The following is a 902-nucleotide window of genomic DNA, read 5'->3' as shown; positions in this document are numbered from 1 at the left end:
TGTTTGTTGTTGTATTTACAGTCCGAAACGTAGATCTAGAGTGAATTTTACTTCAAAATAGTCCTCAGATTCAGCCCCACCCCGCAGATACTCAGTCGCCATGTGAATCTGTGTGGAGGGGGTCGTTTTGCAGGCTGCTGGAGTGTAAGGCTGGCTAAAAAAAGGGGACATGGGGATGCGATGCTGCCCCGCCATGCTGGTAGGGCCCAGAACTGTCTATGTAGGCCGGTGGGTCAGATTACACAAAAAATATCTCTGGCTGACTGCAGCTGAATGGCTTACGAGCTTTGGAGCATTGTCAGCCTGCTGCTAGTTAGTACACCTTTTTTTCAGCTCCATGCTCTGTCCTTGTCTTTGTGTCTTTCTCTGTTACCTTCTGAAAGGCTTGTGTTTTAGTCTACAAATGACATCTTCAAAGACAGACGCTCTCCTGCAAAGGATAAAGCAGAATGACCGTTGACAGAGGCTGGACAATGGCATCTGAGAGGAAGAACATCTAATGTAGTTAAATGACATCAGGCAGTTTGTTCTGATGTTTCTGCTGTGCTGTGTTCGTTTGTGCTTGAGAGTGAACGCTCAGCTGAATCAAGAAGCAAATAATGTCAAGCTACCTATCCTGTAATAAGATTTAGAGGTAAAACTCCATCGATAATTGACTGGGAAAGTGGATCATCTGTCAGAGTGGCCAGTGGGATTATCTGAGTATAGGGTACAGAAGAACCACAGGAGATATAAAGTTAATGTAAATATTGTAATAAAGATTCACCAATGACTCTGATTTCAAACTCTAGCTCATGAAAATTAATATAGTCTGAACTGTCCTTGGCAGTGGGAATACTGTATGTGAATACTTAATCACAGGGTTTTTAAAATTTATTTTCAACCATTACATCAAGTGTCTT

The sequence above is a fragment of the Xiphias gladius genome, chromosome 8 (genome assembly GCF_016859285.1).
Source record: "Xiphias gladius isolate SHS-SW01 ecotype Sanya breed wild chromosome 8, ASM1685928v1, whole genome shotgun sequence".
NCBI lineage: Eukaryota > Metazoa > Chordata > Actinopteri > Istiophoriformes > Xiphiidae > Xiphias > Xiphias gladius.
This window is presented reverse-complemented; position numbering follows the sequence as displayed.